General features: G+C 35.8%; 1 long non-coding RNA gene and 1 other non-coding gene across 4 annotated transcripts in view; one reads left to right on the forward strand and one right to left on the reverse strand.

Annotated features, from left to right (window-relative positions):
- LOC125613730 overlaps window positions 1-24,626 on the reverse strand; it is a 69,503-nt gene that overhangs the window by 37,973 nt on the left and 6,904 nt on the right. Inside the window, exon 2 of one of the 3 annotated variants that reach the window (XR_007344288.1) lies at window positions 7,387-7,476. The exons of 1 other annotated variant lie outside the window; for it this stretch is intronic. This is a non-coding gene — a long non-coding RNA (uncharacterized LOC125613730). Of the gene's footprint in view, window positions 1-7,386; window positions 7,493-24,626 lie in introns of all 3 variants that reach the window. One more of the 3 variants, XR_007344287.1, reaches the window with a different exon arrangement.
- Trnaa-agc lies at window positions 15,056-15,129 on the forward strand. Its single transcript has one exon. It is a non-coding gene; the product is annotated as a tRNA-Ala (tRNA).

Below are 24,626 nucleotides of genomic sequence, written 5' to 3' on the forward strand. Positions count from 1 at the left end.
ATTTATTATTGTTAATATTCTTGATCATTGTCAATCTGACTGAAGTGAAATTAAATCTTAGTGCAGTTTCAATTTGCAATTCTCTGATAACTAGAGATGTTGAACATTTTTCATATATTTATTGGCCATTTTTGTTTCTTATTTTATGAAATTTCTTAGTTCTTTTCCCATTTATGAATTGGTTATTTGGGTTTCTGGTGTTAAGGGTTTTTTTTTTTTAGTTCTTTATGTATTCTAGATATTAATCCCTTATCAGAGGAGTAATTTGCAAAGATGTTCTCCCATTCTGCAGACTTTCTCCTTTAAGAAAGTCTTAATCATTTCCTTAGCTGTGCAAAGGGTTTTCTAAAAATTTGATAGAATCCAACTTATTGATTCTTGGTTTTATTATTTGCACTTTGGAGTTCTGGTTAAGGATGTGGGTGCCAGCACCAACGAGACAGAGTTTCTTCTATCAGTTGTACGGTTTCTGGTCAAATTCATATGTCTTTGATCCATTTTGGTTCGACTTTTGTGCAGGGTGACCAATAGAAATCTAAATTTCATTCTTCTACCTATGAATATCCAGTTTTTTCAACATCATTTGCTAAAAAGGCTGTCTTTTCTTCAACAAATATTTTTGGTACCATTGTCAAGTATCAAATGGCTATATGTATGTGGGTTTGTCTCTGTGCTTTCCTTTCTGTTCCACTAGTTTTCATGTCTATTTTGATGTCAATACCATGCTGTTTTTGTACAGCTCTGTAGTACAATTTCAGATCAGATATTATAATCCCTCCTGGTGCATTTTTCTTGCTTTATATTGCTTTAGCTACTCTGGTCTCTTATTCTTCCAAGTGAATTTAAGAATTGTTTTTTTTTTCTAATTCTGGAAAGAATGTAATTTACATTTTGTTGGGGATTGTGCTGAATCTGTATATTGCATTTGGTAGTATGACCATATTTGCGATATTGATTCTGAAATATCACAAGAATATTGGAGGTCTTTCCATCTTCTAAGGTTTTCTTTAATTTCTTTCTTGAGTGTTCTGTAATTTTCATTATAGAGCTCTTTTACCTACTTGATCAGGTTAATTCCCAAGGTTCTGTGTGGTGTTTATTTGTTGTCTTTTTTTTTGGGGGGGGGGGCAGGCTTTTGTGAATAGTATGTTTTTTTCTGATCTCTTCTCCAGTTGAATCACTGTTGCAGTATAGGAAAGCTATTAATTTATGAGTGTTGATCTCAAACCATTAAACTTTTGTGAATTCATTTATAAGCTCTACAAGTCTTCTGGTGAAGACTTTTGAGTCTTCCATTTTAAGATCATGATATCAGCAAAAAGATATAGTTTGACTACTTCTTTTCCTATCTGTATTTCTTTGATTTTCTTCTCTTGTCTGATCACTACAGCTAACGTTTCAAGGACTATATTGAATAGAATTGTTGAGAGTGGACATCCTTGTCTTTTTCCTGATTTTAGAGGAAATGTTTTTAGATTTCTCCGTTCAATATGATGCTGATTTGTCACAATTAGACTTTCTAACATTGAGGTAAGTTCCTTCCATCCCTAGCTTCTCTAGCATTTTTTTAAATGAATTGGTGCTTTGATTTTATCAAAAAATCAAATGATCATGTGATTCTTGTTCCTAATTCTGTTTAAGTGGTAAGTTACATTTATTGATTGGCATATGTTGAAACCACCTTAAAACCCTGGAATGAGACCCACTTGATATTGATGTAATGTTTTATTGATGTGTTTATGTAATTTGGTAATATTTTATTAAGAAATTTTGCATCTATGTTCATTAGGGATGTTGGTCTATAGTTTCCTTGATGCATCTTTGTCTGATTTTGGTAACAGGGTTATACTTATTTCATAGAATGTATTTGGGAGTGTTCCCTCCCTTTTAATTTCATAGAATAATTTGAAAAAGATGGTGTTAGTCTTTCTGTAAAGATCTGGTAGAACTCAACTGAGAATCCATCTGAGTTTTGCTTTGTTGAAAAGCTTTTAATTGTTCTATTTCATTACTTGGTGTTGGTCTGTTTAGGTTTTCTATACCTTCCTGGTTTAATTTGGCCAGGTCATATATGTCTAGAAATTTCTCAATGTCTTCTAGGTTTTCTAATTCATTGAAGTAGAAATTTTCTATAGAAAGGTTCTTATAATTCTCTGGATTTCAGAAGGGTCTGTGGTTTTATCTCCTTTTTTATCTCCAATTTTTTTATTTGATTCTTCTTTCTTTTGGTTAGTTTGGCTAAGAGCTTATCAATCTTATTTATCTTTTCAAAGAACCAACTCTTTGTTGTGTTGCTCCTGTGTATTGTTGTTTATTCTCAATTTCATTAATTTTGGCTCTGATCATAACTATTTTCTGTCTTGTCTTTTCTGATTTGGGAATTGGTTTGTTCTAAGGACTTGAAGTGGAGTATAAGGTTATTTTGGCTCTATTTTTTTTAATGTAGGCACTCAGTGCTATAAATTTTCCTTAGAAATACTTTCATACTCTCCCCAGAGATTCTGATATGTTATATCTCTGTTCTCCTTCATTTCTAAGAATTTCTTGATGTCTACTCTCATTTCTTCTTTAATCTCTTCTTCATTTAAGAGAGTATTGTTCAATGTCCATTGTTTTTATGGTTTCTATTATTTTTCTTGCTGTTGATTTCTGATTTTGTTCCATTATAATCTTATAGGATGCATGGGATCATATTGTGGGTTTGGTTTTTTTTTTTGTATTTTCTAAGATTCACTTTGTGACCTAGAATGTGGTCTACTTTGGAAGAGTTTCCATGAACTGCTGAGAAGAAAGTTAATTCAGCTGTTTGGGGTGAAATATTCTGTAAATGTCTGTAAAATACATTTGATTTGTAACATTATTTAGGTTGAAAATAGCTTTATTGGGGCTGGACTGCAGATCAGTGGTGGAGTGTTTGCCCAGCACATTTGACCGTCAGCACCACATAAAAAATAAATAAAGATATTGTGTTCATCTACAACTAAAAAAAAAATTTAAGTATCTTTATTGATTTTATGTTTTGATGATGTGTCTATTGGTGGTAAGCATGTGTTGAAATCACCCAGTATTGTTGTGTTGGGGTCCATCTGAGATTTAATATTTTGGAATATTTTATTTTGTATTGGGTGAGCTGACATTTAAGGCATACATATTTCCTATTTTTTTTAATCTTCTTGTTGGATTTCTCCCTTTACCAGGATGTAGTGACCTTCTTTGTCCCTTCTTGTTTATCTTTGCTTAAAATCTGCTTTGTTAGATATGAGAATAGCTACTCCTGCTTGTTTGGGGAGTTTGCTGCTTGGAAAAAAAAAATTCTCCTTTTACCTTCAACCTGTGGGTTTCTTTCACAAGAGTCTCTTGTAAACAGTATACAGTTGGATATTATTTTTAATCTATTTTACCAATCTAAGACTTTTGATGGGAAGTTGAGACCATTAACATTCAGTGTTAGTAGGGAAATGTTTGTGGTTACTGACATTTTAATTTTTGCTATTTGTAATACTGTCTTGATTCTCATTTAATTGATTACACTTTATTGATCTTCCTCTATGTGGGAATTTGGGGACTTGTTTTTTAGTTCCTCCATGTGCAGTTCATCTTTGAGTACTCTTTGTAGTGCTGGCTTGGTGGTCATGAATTCTTTTAGTTTATTCTTGTCATGGAAAGTTTTTATGTCCCCCTCTATTTTGAAAATTAGCTTTGCTTCGTATAGCAGCCTTGGCTGGCAGTTGTTTTATTTAGAGCTTGGAATATCTCATTCCAGGCTGTCCTTTTTTAGGATCTGAATTGAAAAATCATAAATGAGGCTTATTGGTTTGCCTCCAATTGTGACCTGATGTTTCTCTTGCAGCTTTTAATATCCTTTCCTTATTTTCTGTTAGGCATTTTTATTATGATGTGTCTTGGAAAGCTTCTCATTTTATTAGGTCTATTTGGAGTCTTTTATGCCTCCTGCATGTGGATGCTTCAATCTCATTTCTGATATGGGAAAAGTTTTCTGTAACTATCTCATGGAAAATGTTCTTAATGACTTTAGTTTGTATCTCCATGTTCTCTTCTATTCAAATGGTTCTCAAGTTTGTTCTTTTGATGTTGTCCCCAAGTTCTTGTATATTCTGATAATGTTCTAACATTTTTCCCTTTATTGCATTCTGTGTACTCAAGTTCATATACCGTGTCTTCAGGCCTGAAGTTCTGTCTTCGGGGGCTGAAATTTATTTTCTTTGTAATCTAGACTGTTGGTGGTGCTTTTAAGTAAATGTTTTAATTTGATTGTGTCTTTCTTTTCTAGGAGTTTTCATTCATTTTTTTCACTGTTTCCATTTATTTATTGAAGTGTTCTTTCATTTCCTGTATCTGGTCTAATTCAGTCCTTAGATTTTCTTTTAGTTCACTGAACATTTTAATAATCAGTTTTTTATAATTTTTCTCTGGAGACTTTGTCTACTTCGATATCAGTGGGATCATCTGTTGGAGGATCATGAATTTGGAGGAGAAACTTATTGGCCTGTTTTCTTATGTTTTCAGAGGTCTTGGACCTGCACATCAATTGAGATGGATTCCCTTTTCTCTTTTTTAAACATCTTCTTTTGTGTGTAATTATCTTATTTGTTCTAGGACTTCTTTCTGTTTTTGATATATGAGTAGATGTCAAGGGGTGAAACTTGAGGTCCCTCTCTGATTGTTCCTACTGGGGTCCTTCTTCTTCGTTTAGGGTTTTTGTCTCCTAAATTTTTGAGTTAGAACAATTTAAGCCTTATATGAGGCTAGAATGTGTGGGGGTGAGATTTATTGTTTCTTTGTTGACATGTGAGTATTTCTCAGCAGCAAGATCTTTATTCTGTGATCTTTAAGTGTCCCAATATCTTTCCAGCCTCTGGAGGCAGGGGCAGGTAAGAATGGCACTAATGTCAGCAACAGATGTACAGCCTTAAGGTAAATGTTCAGTGTCTACTTTGACATCGATAACACTAATTGCCACCTTTGTAGGAATTGTACAATCAGCATTTAAATCAGTAACCACAGTAAGAAAGAGAAGTAGATCAGGAGTTTAACAGCAGGTGTCTACTATGTTGTACACTAAATTAATAATCACAACAACTTGAATGGGGTAGTAATCACATAGTCTATTTAATTTCCACTATTTAGTGGGATTACAGTTTCTTAAGTAAGAGAAAATAAGATAGGAAATAAGATAGAGAAAGTTTGTAGTGTTTGTAGTTGATCAGAGAAGAGGCAGGAGATATAGATACAAGTATCACCTGTAAAGAAGAAGTAATAAGTTAACTGAATGTAATGGGGGAAAAAAAGCAAGAAAGAAGAAAGGAACAGAAAACTATGGTTATTACTGGGGGAAGAAAGTAAAGAAAGGAAGCTAAGAGAGCCATAACCTATGTATGAATGAATCCACAAATGTAAGGTCAAAACAACCCCACCAAGTCTAATCTAGGCTAAAAAATGAACACATGCAGGAGAGAGCTATTAATATGCAAGTTATATGATATATATATGCAAACCTCTCCGTGCAGTGAGAGTATATACAACCACACACACATTCACAACACAAAAAAAATCATACATAATGCAAAAAGTGAAGAATAGTACAATACAATAAAATGATGTTTGAAACAAAAATCAGTAAAATTTAAAAAGAATATGGGAATATGAAAGGAAAAAAAATTTAATGATAGAGGGCTTTCTCCTACAGTGGTCAAATCTGTTGAAAGGGAAGGATTTTCAAGCTTATATTTATTTTGGCTCTGTATTTTTGGCCACGGTCCTTATTTCCCTAGCTACTATTGAATGTAGTAGCTCTTAGCTTCCAGTCTCTCAGCATTGGGTGGCCTAGACTGTGAAGTGCTGATGAATTGTGTAATCCTATAGTGGGAGTGATACAGATTTCTAAATTGGAGTTTCCACTTGTTGTGGTTTCGACTTTGATGGGTTTTGGAACTTTGTTGGTAGGTATTTGAGATTTGGGCCACACCTCCCGTTGGTGTGAAGCTGTCTACCTCTGCTAGACTTCTGCGTCTCTGGGGTTTCAGTACAAATACACTTTAAGAGCATAGAGACTAGGCCTCCACAGGATTCTCCTTCACTACTATGACTGTGAATTACCAAGCATCCACCCTGGAGTACAGATGTGCTTTCGTGGCCACAGCGAGCATCTTCACAGTAGCTCTCTTATGGGATGCCAGCTGTCATGGGAGTTTTCTCCCTTGGATCCAGAGGCTAAGTGGCCCAAAATGTTCTTTGTGCCTGTTTCAGTCTCTCTGGTTCAGGGATCCTCTGGGAATTTTTTCGTTGGCTGCAGGTAACTTCCTTTCTGAGTTCCCAGTCCTCACCTCCCATCTTGATTCACAGCTGCACAAGCAGTGGCCACAGCTTTCTGTGCCTGGGAACCTTTTCCTTACCTCTCAGCAGATGTTCTGCTCACAAAGGACTTTCTACAGTGCGCCCTCTGCTGACGGCTGGGGGTGCTGTCCGCACCACGCCTGGGAGGGCTCACCACCCCAACCCAGGATCCCTTCTACCCAACAGACCCCTCTAGATTTGTTCCCACTAAGACACTTCCCTACCAACTGTGTCCATTAAAATCAACCTTCTATAAACCACATAAGTTCTGTAAACCACAGAAGACTTATGTTTTCCATAAGTTAATGTTTTCTTTTTATTTTTTTTAATTTGTTTTAATTAATTATACATGGCATTAGAATGCATTTATGCACTTTTATATATAATACATAGATGGGCTATCATTTCTCATTTTTCTCATTGTACATGTTGTAGAATAACATTGGTCATGCAGTCACATATATGCATAAAGTAATAATGTGTGTTTCATTCTACTAAACTTCCTATCCCCATACCCCTCCACCTTAATCTAAGGCAACTCTGTTATTCCCTAGTGCCTCTGCCTATTGTAAATTAGCATCTGAATATCAGAGAAAACATTGGGTCTTTGGTTTTTGGGGATTGGTTTATTACGTTTAGCATAATATTCTCCAACTCCATTTACCAGCAAATGACATAATTTCATTCTTCTTTAAAGCTGAGTAATTTTTCCTCTGTGTGTGTATGCGTGTGTGTGTGTGTGTGTGTATCACATTTTCTTTATCCATTCATCGACTGAAGGACAACTAGGTTGGTTACATAGTTTAGTTATTGTGAATTGAGCTGTTATAAATATTGACGTGGCTGAGTCACTGTAGTATGCTGATTTTCTTTATCCACTGACCATGCTTCTCTTGTACATGCTCCACTGGTGGTAGGAGCTAGCACATCTCTGAGGTATTATTTCTCATGCTAAAGTTACTGACTTTCTGTAGCTCTATGATGTTTTTGCAGTTCAGTTTTAAAGTTCAGTGAGGTTGTTCTGTTACTCACCTTGCTGAGGCGCAGTCTTTCCACTTGGTCCAGTCTGGTGCTGAGGAGCTCCTGGGCTGTGATTCCTTTCTCTGCTCGGCCATCTTTCCTCTATAAAAGATTTTTCCTACAAATAGGTAAGACTTCTTAAAGGAACAACAACTTATTGAAGAATTTGGGGAGGAGAACTGGGCTATATTGTACTTTTTAAGTTTTGAATTAGTTGTCTGCATTTAAATATTAGAACACTTCATATCAAAAACCATATTTTGTATTATCACTTGAAAAGTGAAAAATCTAGCAATATATAGTACTAAGCTGGAGCTGAATTACTCCTGAACCCTTCAGATAGGGCAGATACTCCACAGCATGCCATAATGCTTACTATGGCCTCTTTACTACCTTGGATGTTACCTGAGTTTCTATTGCTATAACAAAATACTTAAAGCTGGGTACTTTCTAAAGAAAAGAGGTGGTATAGTTTTGATCTAGACTGATGTCCAAAAGCCCACATGGTAAAGACTTAGTCCCTACCTTGGTGCTATTGGGAGGTGGTAAAAAATTCTAAGAGATGGAGTCTAGTGAAGTCTTCAAATCATTGCAGATGAAAGTGGAACACCAGCCCCTTCTAATTTCTTTCACATTCTGGCCATAAAGTGAGCAGCTTTGCTCTACCACATGCTCCCCACCATGATGTTCTGCCTCACTACAGGCCCAAATGTAATGAGGTCAACCAACCTTCGACTGAAGCCTCCAAACCTTGAGTCAAAAATCAACCTTTTTGTAAGTTGACTGGCTCAGATTGTGTGTTACAATGACAGAAAGCTTAGTAATGCAAAAGCCTTGTTTAGCTCACAGTTTTAGAGGCTGAAAGTTCAAGATCAGGTGGCCTCACCTGTTCAGCCTCTGATGGGAACCTCATGGTAGAATGGCACTCCAAAACGGAATATGTACAGAAGATAACAGAAAGTAAGACAGAAAGCCAGAGAGATTCAGGGTCAACCTTGCTCTTTTTATAATTACCCACTCTTGCAAGAATTAACCAACTAGTAAGTATGGCACCTCCAATGATATCATCACCTTCCATTAGGCTCCACCTCCTAAAGGTGCCAAAACCTGTCAACATTGCCACACTGATGACAAAGCTCTCACCACATGAACTCTTAGGGGGACACACTCAACTACATCTGAAACATAGAAAGTGGGTTCCTTCATTTATTTTATCTGTTGGACATTTAAGTTTTAATTCCTGGCGTTAAACTTGATTGTTTCTCTGTCCCAGAGACAAGAAAATCATCAAAGAAGTAAAAAAATGTTCCCAATGGTCACAAAGAACTACTAACTAAAATGACAAGAGTCATTTGTAGAAACTAGAAAAGGGCTCAGAAATTGTCCAGTCCTCTTCAATATTATAGAATAAGGAGGGGAGGACCAGCTGAATCAAATTTAAGCAGATCAAAAAATTAGATCTCCTGATACCCAAATAGGTCCTATACCTCCCACTGAGCAGCTACTGCAGTGCAACTCTGGTCAATGTTGTGGCCACACAATGGCTCCCATTTCTACTGTTTCAAGAAGATTTCTTAAAGTCTAAATATTAAGGAAAGGCAGCATTTCTAACCATTTAAGAACATGCAAGAAAAATATCTGGAATAAAATTCTTATTAAATCAGCATACAATTTGGAGAACTGAAATCAACCTACATCAGGGGTCAGCAAACTATTTTGATAAAAGGCCACAAAGTGCCTGTTTCAAGCTTTGTTGGTCACATGGCCTCTATCACAACTACTCAGCTCTTCTGCTATAGCACAAAAGCAGCCATAGACAAATTTGTAAGTAAATGGGCATTGCTGTGTTCTAATAAAACTTTATAAATGCACACTGAAAGTTGAATTTCATGCGGTTTTCATGTGTCAGAAGATTATATTCTTTGTTTTATTTTTTAAAACGACTGAAGACACATAAAGAGGATTTCTAGCTTACCGTCCATACAGGAGCAGGTGGTGGGCAGGATTTGGCCCATGAGCCACAGTTTGTCAGTCTCTGACCCAGAGCATGAGAGTGGATGAGAGGAGAATTCAAATGTGCTTGTCTCCCACCTAGTGTTTTGTTCAGTCTCAATTCAGAAACTCCTCTCTTAACCAGACAAGCCTGACCTTTTATGGTAGCACATAAATTATCTTACATTTTAACAGTTCACTCATCTTCTTGACCCTGTGTGGTACTCGGGTCAGGTAATATGTTACACTTCAAATTGGTTCATTATTTATATGTATTATAATTACAATAACAAGAAAAAGTCACCCAAAATATCACTGCCTCAAGAAATAATATTTGACATTCTTCTTTATATTCTTTTCTGCCTTTTTCATATGTGCATAATTTTATAAAATTGGCATCATAATGGTTATAGTTGTATATTTTGGTTTTTCACATGATGGATCAATAGTAGTTTACCAAATAAGCCTCAGATGAATATTTAAGATGCTATGCAATATATTATTATTTTTATTTTCTCATTTGTTGAGCACTTAGGAAGTGTCCTATTATTTACCATGATAAATAATGCTGGAATAAATGTCTTTGTTCTGTTTACTTTGATAGGAATATTTCCCATGATATTCCCAGAAGTGTTATTACCAGATAAAAGGACAGTAACACTCTTTGATTATTAATATGCTTTGGAAATTTCTTTCAAAAAAGTCACATCAAAGCCACCAGCAATGTATGGGTATACCAAAACAGAATTTTCATTAGCACAGGGATAAGAGTGGGCTAAAGAGCATCCAACTCCATCAATGACACAAATGTCACCTTGAGAAAGTCACTTCTTCAATTTGCTCATCTGTCAAATAAAGAAGATACCAAATACCTTATGTTAGATTAAAGAAGATAATCTATGTAGTGGTAACTCATCATAAGCAACTTCCAAATACTGGTGATGAGGGCTGGGGCTGTAGCTCAGTGGCAGAACGCTTGCTTACACGTGTGAGGCACTGGGTTAGATCCTCAGCACCAAATAAAAAAATAAATAAATAGAATAAAAAGTTATTTAAAAAAAAATACTGGTGATGATGGTGATGATCAAGATAAAGATGATAATGAGGGTTATGAGATTCAATTTACTTAGGAAGAATCAAACTTCAAACCAATTAAGTCTTACCTAACGCTACACAATTGGAGAGCAGCTCTGCTGCTAATTCATACCTTATGCTGTTTATCTTTTATGGCACTCAAAGATCTCCTGGGACTTTGAATGTATAGCCAGGTTTGTTGTTGTTGTTGTTTCTTGCTAAGTCTCAGGGACATTTTGTTTCTAGACTGACTTCTAGGTTTTAGGTATCAGATACTCTGTCTCCTTAGATCTGAGATACCTCTTGGTTGATCTCTAACCTACAACACAAATCCAGAATCGAACCATTTCCCTTTTATTTTGTAAATTAAGCAAGGGACAGGTGAACATTATATGACATAATATTTATACCTTTGAGCTCTCACATCAGCCTCATCACCAAGCTTGCTACAACATCCCCTTTCCTTCTAACAGTATTTATATCGCTATTTAAAATAGATGTCGACAAGTTCTAACTCTGAGTTCATTTATATTCATAATCTTTTATCCACACTGATATTTCAAGGTTAATGAAATCAGTACTCCTAAACCTGAGAATTAATATTCAACCAGAATTCATACATGAAAAAAATATATATTTCTTTGTCTTCTCATGCAAAACAATCTCTCTTTTAGAAAGGTTTAAATTACTGCTGGTAACAATTAACATGAGAACTTAATTGAGAATTAATATGTGAATTTTAGTGTGAAAAGCCTATAGCCTTTGTCTATATTCTAAAAATCTTATTCTGACTGAAATCTAAAGGTAGAGACTACAAATTTCTTTGGCAGTTTTTGTTAGTGCAGTTGCTCCTCCCAAGATAGTTTTTGGTACATCTACTCAATGAAGCAGTTGTATTCCAGGTATTGGTTGCGCTTGGTAATAGGTTTTGCTTTAAACTACTTGAGGCAAATCTGTTTCTAGGAATTAATGGCACTGTGGTATATAGATTGGTGACACCGAGGGTCTAGAGCAGAGGTCAGCAAACTTTTCTTAAACAGCCTGACCGTAAAGATTTTAGGCTGTGCATGCAAAAGTTCTATTTGAATTACTCAACTTTGCTACTGTAGCATAAAAACAAAGGGAAATTGAATGGACATGACTGTGTCCCAATAAGAATTCAATCACAAAAGCAGATATTAGGTCTGTAGGATGTAGTTTGTAACTTCTGGCCTAGAAGCTGGTAGAACTTGTCTTTCTAGATGTCAGTGATACTAGTTGTATGTTGGCACTTTGTAGTACTTGATAAATATTTAACAGCACATATGATTCCAGGATCTGGTGTCTTCTGGAACCTTAAAGAACCGACACAAAAATGGAGGCTTCTTTCTAAGACATGATTCTAGTCCCTGACCACACTTTGTAATTTTTCATGCTTGGTGATCCTGGCTTATAAGTGCTGGTGGCATTTTTAATTCCAGAATGTGGTAGCTTATAGCATGAGGGTTTATAGTATTAGGACTAAAATCATAGCCCTGAGTCTATAGTAAACTCTCAAAGAATGTTGTTACCTGAATAAATGAGCCCTACTTGGGTCTCCAAGTCATGATAAAAAAATTACATCTCTAATGTTTACTAATTTCAACATTCCATGTGTTGTATTCCACAACATCTGTTCACGCTATCAGAAAACAAAATGAGAGACTATGACCAACGGCTGGTTTGGGTTTTCATTAATTCATTCTTTCAGTCACTGTGTCAGCAAATACTAAACTAAGGAGCTTGTGTAAGTAAAATACAGAACAACTTCTAACTAATCATGTCAAAAGTCATATCTTGGTGTCAAGGTTCTTTGGCTTTAAGATCTTTCTTACACGTGTGAGTACTTCCAAAAGTACTATAGAGAAATTTCTGCAATCTCAAAGGAATGAAAATACTAATTTACAGAGATTCTACTTGTCTTATTCTTAATAAGTAAATACAGGATTGTATTTACCACTCTGAGAAAGTGCTACATTAGGTTTCGAAGACTCCAATTGTACAAGTATAAAAAATGACGACAAAGTGAGGTCTACCCTTTGACTTGAGAGCATGGTTAGAAATAAAACATTACTTTAAAAGCACATCCAAAAGTCATTTATGCTTAACAGGTTTGTTTATTTTTACAGTGAAATAGCTAAGGCAAGAAAGCAGCATTTTGGTAGAAGAGGAAATTTTCAAGCTTCCCTGAAAAGTCTCATCGACTCCCAAGGTTTTGGCACCATCATGTGGTCATTCACATTTATTTTGTTTCAATTTTTTCCAAGTTTATTGAGGTGTGATTGACAAATAACAATTGTATATATTTAAGTTGTACAATGTGACAGTTTATTTTATGTACACATTTTGAAATATTACCACAATCAAGCTAATTATCATATCCATCATCTCACAAAGTAACTTTTGTGTGTCTGTGTGTGTGTGTAAAACACTGAAGATCTACTCTTCTAGTCGATTTCAAGTGTACAATAATTATGATTAACTCCAGTCACCATGCTGTACACGAGTTCTCTAAAACTCTTGTAACTGAGGCATTGCTCCCTTACTAATACCTCCCTATTGTCCCCTCACCCTAGCCTTCTATTCTATATTCCTATGAATTCAATTTTCTATAGTCTACACAAAAGTGAGATCATGCAATTATTTAAATAAGCCTTGCTTATTTCCCTTAGCATAATGTCCTCCAGGCTTATCTGTGTTGTCACAAATGGCAGGATTATCTTCTTTCATAAGGCTGAATATTGACTTGCCCCTCAGTAGATGCTTAGGTGTTTTCCATACCTTAGTTACTGTGAATGATGCTGCAATGAATATGAAAATAGGATATCTCCTTGAGATGGTGATTTTCTTTTATTTTGACATAAACCAAGCAGTGGAATTGTTGTATCACATGGTAGTTCTACTTTTAATTTTTGAAGTACCCCCATACTGATTTCCATGTGGATGCACCAATTTACATTCTCTCTGATGGTGCCTCAAGGCTCCCTCTTGTGCGCATTCTTGACAACACTTGTTATCTTTTGACTTTGCTATCAGAACCACCCTAACAGGTGTGAAGTGAAAGCTTGTTGTGATGTTGATTTGCACTTCCCTAATGGTTATTGATGTTGAGCAGCTTTTCATATCTCTTGGCCATTATTATTTGTCAGGGTCCTTTACCAATTTTGAAATTGAGTTATTTATGTTTTTCTATTGAGTTATATGGGTTCTTTATATATTTTGGATATTAACCACTTATAAGATATATGCCTTTCCTATATTTTCACTCATTCTGTAAGTTGTCCTTTCATTTTATTGATTACTTTCTTTGTTGTGCAGTTTTTTAGTTTGATGTAGTCCCTGTGTTTTTGCTACCTATACTTTCGGTGTTCTACCCAAAATGTCATTGCTAAGACCAATGTTTTTCTTCCGTTTTCTTCTAGGAGTGTTAGACTCTCAAGTCTTCTGCTTAAATCTTTAATTCATTTTAATTGATTTAATCCATTTTAGTTGATTTTTCTGTGTGGTATAAGATAAAGGCACAATTTCATTCTTTTGCATGAAGATACTGTCTTTCCAACGCTGTTTATTGAAAAGATTATCCTGATCAAGTGATGGATATATTAATTACCTAAGATGATCAATACATAAATCCAATCATCACATGTACATCATAAATATCTAGAAATATTATGTGTCAATCAAAAAAAAATTTAAACCATAGACAAACAAAATGAAAACAACCTAGTAACACAAGATGCAGTTATAGCAATACCAAGAGGAAAGTATATAGTGACAGATGCCTTAGTTAAAATGCAAGAGAATCTCAGATAAATAATCAATTCAAAAAGAAATAGAAAGCCTTAATAGACTGATAACAAGTAAGAAGATTAAAATAGTAATTTAAAGAAAAAAATTCTCCAAAAAGAAAAGGCCAAGATAAGGTAGCTTCACAAGGAACTTCCATATTTAAACAGGAATTAATGTCAATCCTTCTTAAACTCTCCAAAAACAAACAAATAAAAAGAAAGAGAAAAAAGGAGAACAATTTCAAACCGTTTTATGAGGCCAACATACTCATTCCAAAGACTGACAAAGACACTCCAAGAAAACTCTAGGATAATATCCATGATAAACATATGTAAGTGAATTTTTCGTTGCTTTGACCAAACAAGAACAACATAGAAGAGGAAAAATTTATTTTGATTCATGGTTTCAGAGGTTTCAGTCCATGGTTAGCTGGATCCATTGCTGTGGGCCTGGGGGTAGGCAGAACATCATGGCAGCAGGACATGGCAGCTAAAGTCATACCCAAGGGTAAAATAACTGAAAGTGTTTCCTCTAAATTCAGAAACAAGGCAAGATGCTCACTCTACTCCTGTTCAACATAGTAGCTGAAGTCTCAGTCAGAACAATTAGACCAGGAAAAAAATTAAAGGTGTCTAAATCAATAAGGAAAAAATTAATTGTCTGTATTTGTGAACAACAGATTTTAAATCCAGTAAACACTGAAGGCTAACAAAAAAAACAAACAAACAAAACCTGCTAGAACTGTTAGAGAATAAATTTAGTAAAATTTCAGGATAGAAAACCAACCTACAAAAAATAAATTGAAAGGTGGGGATATAGCTCAATTGGTAGAGTGCTTGCCTAGCATGCACAAGGCCCTGGGTTCAATCCCCAGTACCACAAAATAATAATAATAATAATAATTAATTAATTAAAATTAAGAAAATATTCCCACTTACTATAGAATAAAACACACATAGGAACATATTTAATCAAGGGAGGGAAAGATCTATATACTGAAAACTACGAAATATCTGTGAAATAAATTGAAAAAGACTAAATAAATGAAAGATATCCCAAGTGGATTGGAAGAAGTCATGTTGTCAAAATGTCCATATTATCCAAAGTGGTCTACAGATTCAATGCACTCACAATAAAAATTCCAATGGCATACTTCATAGAATTAGGAAAATCAATATTGAAATTTATATAAAACACACACACACACACACACAAAAGAGCCTAAGGAGCCAAAGCAATCTTGAGTAAGAACAACAATGAAGGTATCACAATACCTGACTTCAAAATATACTACAAAGTTAGAGTAATCAAAACAGCATGACATCGGCATCAAAACTGATATATACACCATTGGAACAGAATACAGTGCCAAGACATAACCCCACACGTTTACAACTAACTAAATTTTGACAAGGTGGCCAAGAACACACAATGGGAAAGGGGCAATCTCTTCAATAAATGGGGCTGAGGAAACTGGATATTTTCATTCATACTAGATGAATGAAACTAGATCTCTATCTCTCACTTTAAAAAATCAACTCAAATGTATTTAAAATTTAAAGGTAGGATGACAGATATACAAACTAACTGATAAGAGGTTAATATCCAGAATACATGAGGAACTCAACTCAACAACAAAATCATCATCATCATCATCATCATCATCATCCAATTTAAAATGTGGCAAAGGGCTGGGAATGTATCTCAGTGGTGGAGTGCTAGCCTAGCATGCATGAGGCCTTGAGGCCAAACCCCACAATCACATACAGTAAAAGTATGCTAAGGAGATGGCTAGACATTTTTCAAAAGAAGGCATACATACTTCTCATTTCATTCAAGTATTGTTTCCCTGAGACATTCAGTTGCCTACTTGTGTTCTCTGGTAGCTCACTGTGCTTCCTTTAGACAATTCTTTTAAATTATTTGTCAGGAAATGTGTAGATCTCCATCTCTTTATAGCTGGTTTTGGAGCTTTCTTGGTTTCCTGTGGTGGGGTCATGTTTTTCTGGTTCTTCACAACTCATGCAGCTCTTCATTGAGATCTGTGCGCCTGAAGGAGCAAACACCTCTTCCTGTCTTTACAGACACTGTTTTCAGCAAGTAGAGGCCTTTCCTGCCTAGTCTCCAAACTAATGGAGTTGACTCCAGGATCACAATCAAGAGGGGTTAGAACTGAGTCACATGGTCGTTGCTTGGTCTGCAATTAGTTCTGAAGGTCGCAGTCCTGTGACCAAGGGTATGGGCAAGTATGGTTCCTTCCAGGTCTCTAGATGGATGGGACCAACTCCAACCATGGCCAAACAAGAATGGAGTCAGTTCATAGCACCACTTCTGTGTCTGTAGTCAAATCTAAAGATTGTAAGCCTGCCAGTAGAGGATCCCTGCTGTGTGTGCTATTCTTTCCAAGTCCTGGAACATGCTTCTGTCAGATCCCTGAGTGAGACCCTAAACAGACATGACTTTTTTTCCAGAATGTGGTACCGTGGTACCGAAGCCAATCACAGGGCTTCTCCAAGGTCCTCACTCAGAAACAAACTCAATAGACTTGCTAGACGGGACTCAGATTGCCATATTTCCCATTAGTCCCCTGAGCAGGCAAGATTACTCTGGGAAAATAGCAGAATAAGTTTTGAACCAAGTCTCGGGGGTGCTTTAGGGTCCAAAGACTTAAAAAATAAAAATTGGGAATCCTCTCGTTAATCATTTTATGTGATCATATGCTGAAATTATGGTATTTTGGATGCAACAGGTGTAAATACATGATATTATTAAAATTCCTTTTGCTTATTTATTATTACTTTTTTAGTTTGGACCTAAAATCTGGGTATAGAGTGAAACAAGTCATAAAACCCCAAATATCACACAGAGAATGTAAGACAGTGACATCTGCTAAGGAGAAGAGGTTATGTATGAGGTGTCAGGACAGGGAGTTGAGTTTCAGATATGTAATTTTAAGCAAGGTGTTACTGAGTAGGTGATATCTGAGCCCTGAAAGAAGAGAAGAAAGATGATACCTGCAGGAAAAATCACCATTGGCAAAGGAAACAGCGAGTGCAAAGGCTGTGAGGCAGGAACAGACATCTTCTACTAAAGAACAAGGAATGAAATCAGTGTGGTTTAAGCTCAGTGAACACAGAGGGCAGGCTAAGAGCAGAGATCAAAGTTATAGTAAGAGCTGGATCATTTAGATTGTAGCTGAGTATGACTTTAGCAGATTTTAAATGCCACAGTTACATTGACTCAGAAATTTTTATTTTCAGCCCCAGCTCCTCTGATTCACACCCGTGCATCAGATCTCTTACTTGCTATCTTTCCTTGGTTTTCAAACTTTACACATCCAACACTGATTCCTGATATGCTGCACTGCAAGACCTGCTCTTCAGCTAGAATTTCTGGTATTACTAAATTTCATCTATGTAAATACATGCCACAAAACTTAAGTAAAAATTATTTATAGTAAAAGTCTTCCCATTGCAGCTCAATATGTAAGAGTAAAAAGTAAAATAAAATACTTGGGAGTACATATAAAAATACATGGGAATCAATCTAACCAAAGAGATGAAAGACCTCTATAATGAAAACTATAGAACATTAAAGAAAGAAATTGAAGAAGATTTTAGAAGATGGAAAGATTCCCCATGTTCATGGATAGGCAGAGTTAATGTTATAAAAATGGCCATACTACCAAAAGTGCTATACAGATTTAATGCAATTCTTATTAAAATTCAAATGATGCTCTTCATAGAAAAAGAAATCATGAAACTCATTTGGAAAAATAAGAGATTCAGAATAGCCAAAACAATCCTTAGCAAGAAGAGTGAAGCAGGAGGCATCACAATACCAGACCTTAAACTATACTACAGAGCCATAGCAACAAAAAAAGCATGGCATTAGCAACAAAATAGACATATAAATCAATGGTACAGAATAGAAGACACAGAGACAAACCCACATAAATACAGTTATCTCATACATACATTGAAGAAAAGATAGCCTCTTCAACAAATGATGCTAGGAAAACTGGAAATCCATGTGTAGCAAGATGAAATTAAAGCTCTGTCTTTCACCCTGCATAAAATTTGATTCAAAGTGGATTAAGGATCTATGCATTAGACCAGAGACCTACAAGAAGAAAAAGTAGGCCCAAATCTGCAACATGCTAGTTCAGGAACCAACTTTCTCATTAGAAACTTAATGAGCAAGAAGTAAAGTCAAGATTCAATAAATGGGATGGTATAAAACTAAAAGTTTCTTCATAGCAAAGGAAACAATTAAAAATGCGAACAAAAAGTCTACAAAATGGGAGAAAATCTTTGCCACCTGCACCTCAGAGCATTAATCTCTAGGATATACAAAGAACTCAAAAAACTTAACAGCGAAAAAAATAAATAAATAAAATAACCCAATCAATAGATAGGTAAAGGAATTCAACAGGCAATTCACAGAAGAAGAAATATGAATGGTCAAAAAAATATATGAAAAAAATGTTCACATCTCTAGCAATTACAAAAATGCATATTAAAACTACACTGAGATTCCATCTCACTCCTGTCAGAATGGCAATTATCAAGAATACAAGTAACAACAAATTTTGGTAAGGATGTGTGGGGAAAGGCACACTCATACATTGCTGGTGGAACTGCAAATTGGTGTAACCACTATGGACAGCAGTTTGGAAATTCCTCAAAAAACTTGGAATGGAACCGCCATTTGACTCAGTTATTCCATTTCTGGGTCTATACCCAAAGGACTTAAAATCAGCATACTATAGTGATATAGCCACATCAATGTTTATAGCAGCTCAACTCACAATAGCCAAGCTCTGGAACCAACCTAGGTGTCCTTCAACAGATGAATAGATAAAAAAAATGTGGTATATATACACAATGGACTATTAACTCAGTCATAAAATCAAATGAAATCATGAAATTTGCTGGTAAATGGATGGAACTAGAGAATATTATGCTAAGTGAAATAAGCCAATCCCCCCAAAAACAAAGGCCAATGTTTTTTTCTGATATGTGGATGTGAACCCACAACAAGGAAGGTTAAGGAGGGGAAGAATAGAAGCCCACTGCATTAGACAAAGGGAAGTGAAGGGAAGCAGGGGGTGGGAATAAGGAAGACAGTAGATTAGATTGGATATAACTTTTCTGTTTATATATGACCACATGACCAGTGAAACTCCACATCATGTACAACCACAAGAATGGGATCCTAATTGGAATGGGTTGTACTCCATGTATGTACAATATGTCCAAATGCACTCTACTGTCATATATATCCTACAACAACAAATAAAAAATACATAAAAGTATTAGAAGTCATCACTTCCATTTTACAATAAGAAAAAATCTGACAAACTGACAATCAATGACTTCTTTGGGCGCACCAGAAACTAAGGTAAAAGGTAAATGGCTGACCTGAAATCTGGACAGACAGGTACATCCAGAGAGGCACAGCCAAGACCTGCTTACCAGGAACAAAAGCCACTGGAGTCATAAAGTGGTTCTACGGGTTCCATGTGGTGTCTTCATGGTGGAAAATTTGACTTACGGGCACTTTTCAGCTTTCAAAGACTTTTCTAAATATGAAATGAAACCCAGAAGTAAAACAGTTACATAAGAAATGAAACCCAAACATAAAACAGGTGTGACTACATAAATATGAAGAACAACTGTACATCAAAAGGGGCAAAAAAGTAAAAGATAACTAGACAACTACAAGTATTTGTAACATAAGTAGCAAAAGATCTTTATGTATAATATGTAAATAGCACCTATGAATCATTTTTAAAAGACAACCCAATCTATTGAAGAGTAAGCAAACAATTCAAAAAGAATTATATTTGGGGTTGATTCTAGTGGGTTGAGAAAATATGTAAAAGAAAGACATTCATTGTTAATAGGAATTGGAGGAAAAGGCACTGTAAAACAGTGTCAGTAGGCGTGTATACTAGTAAACCTGTCTTGGAAGGCAAAGTTGATAGTATTTGCCAAAATTCTAATGTATGGACTATTTATGCCAGGAATTCTACTTGTAGAAAGATGTTAAGCACTAGTGAGGATATACAGAGATATATGTATGAGCAAGTTCTTATAACATTTTTTTTGCAATACACAAAAAGTAGGATACAATCTAATATTCCAAATCTGGAACTGGTATGAGTAGAATTCACCCATTCAAAAAGAATTTATGCAGTTGATTAAAGGGCTATTGTAATTCATCTTCTGCTGTAGGGAAAAAATATCCACAGCAAAAGCCCCCTTCACCAAGATGGAGCCCAAAGCAAAGAAAGGCGGTCCTGCCCCTCACAGAGCCCAAGCCAAAGCAAAGAAAGCAGTGCACAAAGGAATCCACAAGCACAAATATAGTAATAAGTATAATAAATTTTAAAAAGAATATTTACATGTCCCCTACCTTCCAGATGAGGATTGAGCCCAAAGCTGTTTTCTTCCTAGTCCCCATCCTTTACTAGGATTTGGATTCCTCTTGTGCCATAAAAGTGCACTAGGGCCCCCAGATAACTTTGGATACAAAAATAAAGCATCTGCTCACTTCCCAGTGATCATCACAATATAGGCTTTGGTTTGGTTTCAAGGAATCAGAAAATAAAATACGATACATGGAGACACTTTGCTTTAAAACACACTTAATTCTTAAGAATCCTTGCCTCGTGAACTAAAAAACAGCATGAGCCAGGCATGGTGGTACCTGTAATCCCAGCAGCCCAAGAAGCTGAGGCAGGAGAATCGCAAATTCAGAGCCAGCCTCAGCAACTTAGTGAGGCCCGAAGCAACTCAGCAATATCCTGTCTCAAAATAAAACATTAAAAAGGGCTGGGGATGTGGCTCAGGGATTGAGCACCCCTTGGTACCAAAAGGAAAAAGAAAAAGGATAAGAAAACACACACACACACACACACACACACACACACAGCATAAGTGATTAAAACTCCTTTGTTTTTTTTGTTGTTGTTGATTTTATGTCCACATTTACCAATTTCATGAAAGTTTTGCTCGGTATGTCCAAAGCTGCTTGAAGAGGAAGAGTTTCTCCACAAATTAGAAAGATAAAATCAAAACTGGAGAGGACGCAAAAACCATTAAAACAGTGTAGACCCAGGACTGGGCTTCAGAAGAGCCAGGCTTTCATCTGAAACTGAGCCTGGCACAAATCCTTCTTCAGGCTCCATTTACATAATTGGCTAAACTGAGAGGTCTGCTGTCTGGCAAGCACCTGCTTATAAATTTGGTTCTTTCAGTCCTATGTTAGGCAGAGCTGGCAGCTGTGCTTTGAAATTTCTCCTCTGACTCTCCTGGCACACATCGATGTGTACTTGCATAAAATTCCATCTGGTGGTATATGGGGCGATTTTCACTGGAAAACTGCATGTGGAGAGTAGATGAGAGAATGCATCAAAAGTTTTCCACGTGATGAAATGGCATCTCCTAGCCTCATACTTTTGATTAACTGACCAGCCTAAACTGCATTGTTTTTGAGCAAAAGCTTTCCATTCAAATCATGTCTTGGGGTAGAAGGAGCTGTCATGCTCTGAGTGATCACAATGACCAAAAAGCTTTCTTTAAAGTCAACTTGGTCAGCTGCCAGAGGCTCTATAGAAAATACAATACAGCGCAGAGATTAAATGAATATTGTTGATAACTGCTGTGCCACAATTGGTATAAAGAGAATAGATACATAGTTGAGAAAATTATGGGTGTCCAGATTCACATTGTTTAATTGGCTTAGCCAAGACTGAATGCACTAATCATCTTGCCCCTGTAGCATGCCCTGCTTTCATTTCTGTCTCTTAAATGGTTTTTGTAACCTGCTATAATTTGAATATGACCTTTCTCCTTTGAAACTCATCTTGTTTTAAGGTTCTTTTTATTTATTTGCTTGTTTGTTTGTGTTTGTTTTGGTTTTTTTGTTTGTTTGTTTTGGTACTAGACATTGAGCCCAGGGGTCCTTAACCACTAAGCCACATCCCCATCCCTTTTATAAATATATTTTTTTTTTTTAGAGACAAAGTCTTGCTAAGTTTCTCAGGGCCTCGCTAAGTTGCTGAGACTGGCTTTGAACTCTGTCTTAGCCTCTAGAGCTGCTGGGATTATAGGCCTGTGCCACCACACCCAGCTGATTTGGATTTTGATTGGTTTTCTTTTTCTGAATTTTTTGCTTGTTTGATTTTTCTAGGGAATGAACCCAGGGCCTCGTACATACTAAGCACATGCTGTGCCACTGAGCCACACCCCCAGCCGTCATGTGGAAATTTGATTGCCATGGCAGCAGTGTTGGCTGGTGAGGCCCAGGGCAAGGTATTTGACCATGAAGTGGAAACTTCATGAAGGAATTAATATAATTCCTGCAAAAGTGGGTCATTTATCACAAAAGCAGGTATTATAAACTCAGCCTGGCACCACCCCTCACTCTTGTACATGTGCTCCTTTTGCATGTGTCCCCTCTCTCCCTTGCTTTCCTACCATGAGGTAAGGCAGCATCCAGATATAGTCCTTCATCTTGGACTTCCCAAACTCCAGAATTATGATCATAAATGAACCTCTTTTCTTTAAAAATTACCCAGTCTTGGGTATTTTGTTGTAGCAACTCAAAATGAATTAAGATAATACATATCCCCAGACTTTGGCTGAACCCTAGTTTTCTGTCTAAGTCTAAGGTTATAAGCTACATGATGCAATTTCTCCTCTCACAGGAAGATAATGTAAGTTCTAATGGTGTCCTTTCTATCTGTCGAATTTTCCCACCAATTCTCAGTATATTGTACAATGGGTTTATGCATCAAGTGTTGTTAATGAAAAGCCTGATATTATGTCTTTTGAATATATTCTGTGTTTTATCACTGAGAGTTCCTAGGATTTTCTTTTTCTCATATTTTTTATCGGTGCATTATAATTATATATGAATGGTGGGATGTGTTGTTCCATATTTACACATGCACATGATATAACAATATAATTTGGCTGATATCAAAGGGGATATCTAATTCCCCTTTCAAGACCTTCCTCCCTCCTGCAGGGTCCTTTTCCTCTACTGATCTCTCTTCAATTTTCATGAGATAGGATTTTTTTTTATCTCCAGTTGAGATTTCATTTCAATGTGCTGGTTTTTGTGAATGGTTTGTGTCTAGTTTCCTTTTTCTGCATATGGATTCAGAATTGTTCCAACACCAATTCAATAAAGATTATCCTTTCTTTATTGAATTGCTTTTGCTCCTTTGTCAAGGATCTGTGAAGGTCTTTTCAGGGTCCCATTGATCTATATCAATTTATGTGTCTTTCTTTCACCAATATAACACTGTTATTAGCTTGTCCTCCAACAAAGGTTTACCAATATAAATGTTCACTGACAACGTGTTACACTGACCTCTTCTCCATGACTATGAATTACGAATATTACCTGTCTTTTTAAATTTTTCCAATTGGAATCCTCCAAAAAAAATTCTGTAAAAAGTATATTTATCCATTTATATAGCATATTTCATTTTATATTTAAATGATTTATCTGTACTGTTTACATACTATGGATGTTGATCTTTTGTTACAATGTTGCAAATAGCTCCTTAGTTTTCTAGTCATCTTTTAGCTTCTTTTTCTTTTGTTTGTACAGAAGTGTTCCATTTTTCTGTTGTCAACTAAGCCTTTTAGGTTTCATGGGTTTATTTCTAGGTTTCATTTCTAACTTAGAAAAGCCATCAACACCTGCCAGGTAACCTACTAATCAAATTCTCAGTCTAATTGTAGGAAACATGAGGAGTCTATGGTTTAAATATTTTTATTTGAATTTTTGCTTTCTTATTTTCCATTTTCTTTTATAATTTGTAGTTCTAATTCTCTTAATGTTGTCTAATATCCAATTTAGATTATACATCTAATGTCACTTCAATAAATGCTGGTATCTTACAGGAAATAACGCTCCCAAAATGGAATGTCTAAAAATAAATGTAGATTCCACTTCACAGATAGATACCCCAAAGTATTGTTTAAACAACTTGTATACAAATGTCCATAGTAATAATAATCATAATAGCCAAAGGCGGAAACAATCCAAATGTTCATCAAATGATGAATGCAAAGATACAAAATGTATATCATATAATGGAATGTTACTTGGTCATAAATAAAAATGAAGTATAGATACATGCTACACCCTAGATGAATCTTGAAAACATGCTAAATTCGAGATCAGACACAAGGTTTACATAATGTTTGACTGCATCTATAGACACCAGGAATGAGTAAATCTATAGAAACAGAAAACAGACTTGTGGCTTCCAAGGGATTTGGGAAAAGGAAAATGAAGAAGAACTGCTTAATGAGGTTGGGATCTCTCTTTGGAATGATAAAAATCTTTTTGAT

Source organism: Marmota marmota, unplaced genomic scaffold (genome assembly GCF_001458135.2).
Source record: "Marmota marmota marmota unplaced genomic scaffold, marMar, whole genome shotgun sequence".
Taxonomy (NCBI): domain Eukaryota; kingdom Metazoa; phylum Chordata; class Mammalia; order Rodentia; family Sciuridae; genus Marmota; species Marmota marmota.